The following is a 7,505-nucleotide window of genomic DNA, read 5'->3' as shown; positions in this document are numbered from 1 at the left end:
ATAAAATAAGTAGCTAAAATTTTTGAAAGCAGCTAAAATAAACTAGAAAAAAATACTCCTTTCTTCAATTACTTGTGACGTTACTCTTTCATTATGATAAGGTATGAATCAAATGATATGTATGATGACAAACCAATCCATAGCATATTTATTGAGCACCTAAAATGTTCCAGGAGCTATCAGTATCTTCTTTCAAGCATGCTGCATTTAGTGAATAAAGATGGGCAATAAACATATAAACAATAACATAAAACATATAAATAAGAAAATACTGGGTTGTGATAAATGTAATGAAGAAAACAAAAAGTAATATGATAAACAAAGGTGAAGCAGATGAGGGGTACTTGAGACTGGACAGTCTGAATAACTTTTCCAAGAGAGCAGCATTTGAGCTGTACCTAGGTAATGAAGAAGCAAAATATATACCCGGGAGAAGAGAAATCCAAAGGGAACAAGTGTAAAGTCCTTGAGATAGAAATAAGAAGGTAGACATGTGGGTAGAAACAAGGCAAACATGACTGAAGTCTTGAGGGTAAATGAGAGATGGTAGAAAGGAGCATATGAAGAGGTGATTGGGGACCAAGTCAAAGAGGGCTTTGTAAAGACCTTGGATTTTCTTTTACCAGCAGTGAGGGACCCTGGAGTTTTCTAAGCAGATGTGGGAGTGAGATTATCTAATATCATACTTTGGAGGATCGCTTTAACTTTGATGAAGAGAGTCGGCTGGAGTTGGGAGTGAAGGTACATAATGAAAATCAGGAAGACAGATGAGAAAGCTGTTGCACTTGTCCTGGCAAGAAATGAACGCATATTCACCCTCTTCCTTGGGGTTCAGGAACTTATCTAGGTAGGATAATACAAGGAATCCTTTCATAAGGCAACTCAAGGTGGAAGAAAAAGGGCATAGACCTATTTAGTATAACACCACTATTAAGAGATATAAGAGGTATTATTATTGCCTCTTTGTCTTGTAGATACTTAATTCAGAAGCCAGATTCCTGTGAACTTATTTCCTTCCTCCCCAGCCTTATGAGCTTAGTGTCTTAGTTAGCTTGGGATGCTAAAATAAATCACCATAGACTTAGTGGCTTCAACAATATACATTTATTTCTTATAGTTTTGAGGCTAGGAAGTCCAAGATTAAGGTGCCAACAGATCTGGTCTTTGGTAAGGACATGACCTAAGGCTCCAGCTCCAAATACCATAATATTGGGGATTAGAGTTTCAACATATGAATTTTGAAGAGGCGCAAACATTCAGTCCATAGACCATAGATCTCAGTCTGTTTCTGGTTTCTTCTGGGGGGAAAATCAGTTAGAACTGAGTGGGTGATTACCGCAGCACAGAAGTGATGGGAAGTGTTAGAGTTTTTATCTTTTATCTAGCTTCAAATTAGCCAACTAGTTTTAGCTTTTTTTTTTCCCTAAGATTTTATTTATTTATTCATAAGACACACAGAGAGAGGCAGAAACAGAGGCAGAGGGAGAGGCAGGCTCCCTGCAGGGAGCCTGTTGTGGGACTCAATCCTGGGACTCTGGGATCTCAACCTGAACCAAAGGCAGACGCTCAACCACTGAGCCACCCAGGTGCCCCTAGTTTTAGCTTTAAGAAAGAACTATTAATAATGGCTTCCTTGTTCAAGGATTGTATTTTTTTTTTTTTTTTAAGATTCATTTGAGAGAGAGCGAACGAGCAAGAGTATGCATGAGTGAGGAGCACAAGGAGAAGGAGTGAATCTTCAACAGACTCTCTGCTGAGCATGGAGCTTCTACTCAAACTCTGGGTTCCCATGACCCATGAGATCATGACCTGAGCTGGAACCAAGATTCAGATGCATAACTGACTGAGCCACCCAGGTGCCCTGAGAATTGTATTTATAATAGAAATATCTCCCATCATTTTCTCTCTGTCTTAGGTCTTTTAACTCATAAGCCAGTATTTTGTTCAGACTTTCATATTAATGCATTAAAGGAATACCCTCACTGAAAAGTGAGCCAGAAAAGAGAAGGTGAAGTGATGCAAAATATAGATAATTATTTTAAATTTATTTTTTTTTATTTAGTCTTAGACATAGGCCTATGGTCCAAAGCACTCTGGAAACTCTATTCCACTGACTGGAGTTTTTCTTGCATAGCTCACAAATATCTTCATGTTCTCCTTACTGAGTTTAAATTTAAATACTATGATCAACCCTTTACCCCCACTGCCCTTGCCCCTTTCTCTATACACCACTTAGCCTGGCAAAACCACAAATTTGGTTATATCCCACTCTCCAACTTTCTGGTATATGATACTGTTTGCTGACAGCAGCTGGAGAAAAATGCACACCATGCTGACTAGTCTCACTTTAAAATCATGATCCCAAACCTCAAATGGGTCCTTAACACTCCTTGAAAATCATTCTGGACTTCTGTTGTCCAATTCCCTCTCATTCTCCTAAATAACTCCTTCATTCCTCTCCTTAACTTCCACAGTTTCTTCTCGTTGACAGTTTTGCTAGCACCTGATGATTTTGCTCATTATTTTACCAAGAAAACAGAAGGAATCAGATGAGAGCTTCTACTAGTGCTTACCATAAAAATCCATTAACCTATTTGTTTCTTGAAAGTCAATAGAGACAAGTGAAGTCTGGAGCTAAATTGCCCGTGTTCAAATCTTAGCTTTGCCACTTACCAGATGTATGACCTCATGCAAATGCTTGGACATCACCATGTCTTGTTTTCCTTGATATGACATGGGGATAAGAACAGTATCTACTTCATGGTGTTGTTGTGGAGTTTTGAAGAAGTTAACAAATGCAATGCATCTCAAACACATAGCAAATGCAAGATAGAGATTAGCTATTATTGTCATCTGTCTGCCCTTTTGTTACAGTAAATCAACTGTTGGATCAACACCAATCTAAGGCCAAACTCTACGCCTGTGATATCCTATTTCCATAGACCCAGTAATTCTATAAAATTTCCCAGATAAAAACAAAGGTCTTTTTTAAAAAACCCTATATCTCCTTCCTGCCATATTTCTCTACAAATATGGTTGAAAGTGTTGTTTCACCTCTTTTCCTTCTATTTTCCTAAACTCACTCCAATCAAGATAGCGACTCAGATACTGCTCTAAAATCACATTTCTCAAGATTATCAGTACATTCCATGTTGCCAGCTCCAATGCTCAATTCTCAGTCTTCCTCTTACTTAGCCTGTCAATAGCTTTTAGTACTATGGATCATGCAGTATTATACACTTGCTTTTCCCTTATTATTTTTTAAAAAGATTTTATTTATTTATTTGAGAGAGAGAGAGAGAAAGGAAGAGAGAGAAAGAGAGACAGAGCGCACACAAGCAGGGGGAGTAGCAAGACAGAAGCAAGCTTCTTGCTGAGCAGAGACCCTAACGTAGGGTTCTGTTCCAGGACCGTGGGATCATGACCTAAGCTGAAAGCAGGTACTTATCTGACTGAGCACCGAGATGTCCCTTCTTTTATTTTTTTTTAATCGGAGTGTAGTTGACATACAGTGTTATATTAGTTTGAGGTGTACAACATATTGATTTGACAGTTATATATGAGATGTATATATGTATATATATACATATAATAAAGATATAATAAATATATACATTATGAAATGCTTGCCACAATAAGTCACCATCTGTTACCATATAAAAATTTATTACAATACTATTGACTATATTCCCTATGCTGCACCTTTCACCCCGTAACATTTATTTTATAAATGGAAGTTTTTACCTCTCAATCCTCTTCAACTAGTTTGCTCGTCCCCCTATCCTCCACCCCTCTGGCAGCCACCAGTTTGTTTGCTGTGTTTATGAGTCTGTTTCTGTTTTTTGTTTGTTTGTTTTGTTTTTTAGATTCCACATAAGTGAAATTCAGATTTGCAGTTTATAGCGATTAATTAAAGGATTCCAGAAAAGACAATTATATATTATTATATAATATGTTGTGTTTTCTACAATTATTATATTTAATTATGAAAAGAAAACCTCATCATATTTTCTTATGTTGTTTCCTCAAAATATTTGTCTTCATTTAAAATTTGTCATAGTTGATACTCATGGTTCTGTAAAGAAACTTCTATTTTCTCTAAAATAGAGGAGTATGTATCATGTGAAAATTCAATTAAATAATCATCCCTGATTTTATAAGCCTATGTTTATGCTTTTTAAGTCGCACTTATCTCTGAAAAAGTCATTCAGCAGGACAGGAATTACTAGCCAGAGTAATGAGAGATTGTCCCCACATTTTTCTCCCAAGTCATTTGATGAAAGAGAATTAGGAGGAATCAAAGCAGCCACAATCAGAGCAGGGACAAAGTCTTAGTCATCAGGGAGAATTAGTATAAGAGCACTTCTGTCTACCGCTTACCATTCTACTCCACCCTGGTCTCAACACCCTTAGAGAATAAAACCTACACTCTATTATGATCTGCAAATCCATTAAAAGTATGATTCACTTTTCCCATTCCTTAGTCAAGACACAGCTCAGGAGTTACCTTCCACCAGGAAGCTTTTCCTGATATCCCTGGGGCTGGTGCTCCAGATTGCCCCAGGCATACGCCTGGTTGTTACACTTTCCACAAATTGTAAAACTTCTGTTTATGCATCTGAATATCCTACTAGACCCATGAGTTACTCGAGGGCTCTTTCCCATCTCTGTGTTCCCGGACCTGGGGCTGGTTCAGCGGAGGTAATCATCCTGTCCAAAGGAACGACGCCTGATGCTAGAGACGTCTCTGTTTTATTTCCCATTGTGCCCTTACATTTCACCTGTTCTTCAATCACACCGTTAATGGAGATTTCTGAAACATGCTATCCTGGACCATTCCAGATGTTGTACTCCTTGCCTGGAATGTCTTTCTCTGACAAACCCCCCTGCCCGGTAAACTCCTTCCATTCTTTAAAAAGTAGCTCACACATTTGTGAGATTTTTATCCCCTGTGTTCTCATGGATTTGAAGCTTATTGCCATCAAGCTATCATCTCCTCCTGGAAAGTCCTACAAAGCCAACAAATACAATTTATTTTTAGTCAATATTAACTTGGCCCTGACTCCCTGAGAAGTTGTATTCTATTGCCGCTTCCAACTTTTTCTTCTACTCAAATCATATAGAGTATAAACTTTTATTTCATTTCAACAATATTTGAAAAAGAATTTTGGTTATATAAGCAATGTATTAACATAATATCCTTGTGAAAAAAATAAACCCATTATAGATCAAGCTAAAATTTCTTTAATCACTATTTTCAGTTCTGGTCTCTATCCTTCTCCTTGGGCATAATCATTGATTTGTGAATTTTTCCAGATCTTTTCACATATTTATTTAACATTTCATAAATAAACACTTGCATTTAAATACATATATTAGCATCCACTTAAAATGTGAAGTATTATTTACTGTTTCTTTTAGGTATTTATGGTATCATGTTGAATTATCATTCTGAATTTCATATTTTTACTCAATATTTCTTGAAGTCTTTTTATATTGATCTACAATTATATCAGTCAGGCTCAGGGCAGGAAAGACTTGCTAAACAGAAAGAAATTTGAAGCAGAAAATCACAAACTTCAAAAGTTGTGAGAACAGCTGGGGATAAAGGCTCCAGGCTAAGCCTCAAGGATAAATTTAATGAATAGTAGAGAACTGATGCCAGGGGAAGGGACTGTAACTGGCATCTCTCAATTTAATAGCTAAGATCCAAAGATCAGAAAGTACCAGCAAATTTTTGTATTGTTGATGGTATCCTTTACTGTGCAAAAGCTTTTTATTTGTTGTGGTCTCAGTTTAATTTTGCTTTTGTGTTCCTTGCCTGAAGAGATATGTCTAGAAAAATATTTCTGTGGCTCATGTAAAAAAAAATTATGTCTGTTTTCTGCTAGGAGTTTACGGTTTCAGGTCACACATTTAGGGTTATAATCCATTTTGAGTTTATTTTTATTTATGGTGTAGGAAAGTGGTCCAGTTTCATTCTTTTGCATGTAGCTGTCCAATTTTCCCAGCACCATTTGTTGAAGAGACCATCTTTTCCCCATTGTATATTTTTGCTTCCTTTGTTGTAGATTAATTGACCGTATAATCATGGTTTTATTTCTGGGCTCTCTATTCTGTTCTATTGATCTATGTGTCTACTTTTGTGCCAGTACCATATTGTCTGGATTGTCACAGCTTTGTAGTGTATCTTGAAATCTGTGATTGTGATACCTCCAACCTCATTCTTTTTTCTCAAGATTGCTTTGGCTATTCAGGGTCTTCTGCACCACAAAGGAAACCATTAACAAAACAAAAAGGCAACCTATCCAATGGGAGAAGATTTGCAAATGATATATCTTGTAAGGGTAATATCCAAAATATATAAAGAACTTATACAACTTAATACCAAAACAAACAAAAAACAAGCTCAAAAGATCCAGTTTAAAAATGAGCAGAGAACCTGAATAGACATTTTTCCAAGAAAGACAGATGGCCAACAGACATGTTAAAGTATGCTCAGCTTACTAGTCATCATAGAGATCTAAATCAAAACCACAATGAAATATTAACTTACACCTGTCAGAGTGGCTAGAATAAAAAACATAAGAAATGACAAGTCTTAGTGAGTATGTGGAGAAAAAAGAACTCTAATGCTCTGCAGGTGGGAATGCAAATTGGTGTAACTATTGTGAAAAATAGTATGGAAGTTCCTAAAAAAATTAAAAATTGAATTATCATTATCATAGGATCTAGTAATACCACTAGTGGGTATTTACCCAAAGAATACAAAAACACGAATTCAAAAAGATATATGAACCTCTATGTTTATTGAAGCATTATTTACAATAACCAAGATATGGAAGCAACTTAGTGTCCATTCATAGATGAATCATAAAGAAGATATGATAAGAAAGATATAATGGAATATTATTCAGTCACAAAAACAATGAGATCCTGCCGTTTGCAACAACATGGATAGAGCTAGTGAAATAAGTCAGTCAGTGAAAGACAAATATCATACAATTTCACTCATATGTGGAATTTAAGAAACAAAACGAATAAAAGACAAAAAAAAAAGACTCTTAAATACAGAGAACAACCTGGTGGTTGTAGGAGGGAAGGCGGGTGGGGGAAAGGGTGAACTAGATAAAGGGAATTAAGAGTATACTTATCTTGATGAATACTGAGTAATGCGCAGAATTGTTGAATCACTATATTTATACCTGAAATATGACATTGTATATTAATTATACTTCAGTTTAAAAAGAAAAAAAAAAGTCAAGATAGAGGTTAATGTTGGAGGAAAGTGGGAAGTTAAGACCGTGATAGAGTACTGGGGGAGCTTTTGGATTGGCAGACAAAATTCTGTTTTCTTAATAAAGATGGTGAATACATGGATGTTTGCCTTATACCAACTCAGTTAATTCATTAATTCATTAATATAGAAAAAAAAGAAGGAAGGAAGGGAGGAGAAAGAAAGAAAGAAAGAAAGAAAGAAAGAAAGAAAGAAAGAGAAAGAAAGA

The sequence above is a fragment of the Canis aureus genome, chromosome 14, assembly GCF_053574225.1.
Source record: "Canis aureus isolate CA01 chromosome 14, VMU_Caureus_v.1.0, whole genome shotgun sequence".
Lineage (NCBI taxonomy): Eukaryota > Metazoa > Chordata > Mammalia > Carnivora > Canidae > Canis > Canis aureus.
This window is presented reverse-complemented; position numbering follows the sequence as displayed.